Source organism: Cinclus cinclus, chromosome 9, assembly GCF_963662255.1.
Source record: "Cinclus cinclus chromosome 9, bCinCin1.1, whole genome shotgun sequence".
NCBI lineage: Eukaryota > Metazoa > Chordata > Aves > Passeriformes > Cinclidae > Cinclus > Cinclus cinclus.
In genome coordinates this window covers 6,936,907-6,937,823 of record NC_085054.1, presented here as the reverse complement: position 1 = coordinate 6,937,823, position 917 = coordinate 6,936,907, and the positions used below count along the sequence as shown (strand labels likewise).

Genomic DNA, 917 nt, shown 5'->3' with positions numbered 1-917 from the left:
AGCTGAAACAGCTGACCCCACCCCAACTGACCACAGGGGTATTCCAGACCATATGGCATTGCATTCAGCATATAAAACTGGGATAAGAAGGAAGGAAAGGGCAATGTTTGGGCTGGGGGTATTTCATTTTCCCAAGTCACTACTTCACTTGTAGTGAAGCCCTGTTTTCGTGGACATGGCTGAATGCCTGCCTGCCTATAGGAAGTGAATAAATTCCTTGTTTTGCTTTGCTTGTGTGCATGGCTTTTACATTCCTTATTAAACTGTCTTTATTTCAGCCTGCAATTTTCCCCACTTTTACCCTTCTAATTATCTCCCTCATCCCACTGGGGTAAGTGAGCCTGTGGGTGTGTGGGGCTGAGCTGCCCACTGAGGTTAAACCATGACAGTCCTGTTTTGGTGACCAACTTGGGGCTCAAATGCTTTGAGGTAATGACAGGTTTGGTCAGAGTTTGCTAGACTGAATTTATCGCTTTTAGTGCTATTTAGCTATTAATTGGCAGGGTGCTGTGCTTGCCATAGGTCTTGCTTGCCCTGCTGTGCATTAGTCTAGAGCTTGTTAGTGGCTTCATTCCACTATGGCTGTCTGCTGTGGGGCTTATCATCCTACCCAGCTGTGCCTGGGAGCACTCTGATAACAGCCCTGGCAATGTGCCTGGGCTGGCCCATGGCCTGGGCATTACTGCTGGGCCAGACAGGCTGCAGCTCCAGTGTCAGGTTGAATTGAAGGGACCTGACCTGTGGATAGGTCCCTGCAGGAGCAGGACAGCCTGAAGTGTCTGTGGTTATGGATAAGTGTTGGAGCAGAAGCATCTGTGGCCATGGCTATGTCTATAGCACAGCAGGTACACCCCTGGAGAGACTGTGGCCCTTGGATAAGGCTGTGCTGGAGGAGGTGCACCTCCAAGTGACTGTGG

General features: G+C 49.9%; 1 protein-coding gene across 2 annotated transcripts in view; it reads left to right on the top strand.

The window, feature by feature from the left end:
- Positions 1-917, top strand: part of AGPS (alkylglycerone phosphate synthase) — a 74,942-nt gene that overhangs the window by 3,949 nt on the left and 70,076 nt on the right. The window lies entirely within an intron of this gene.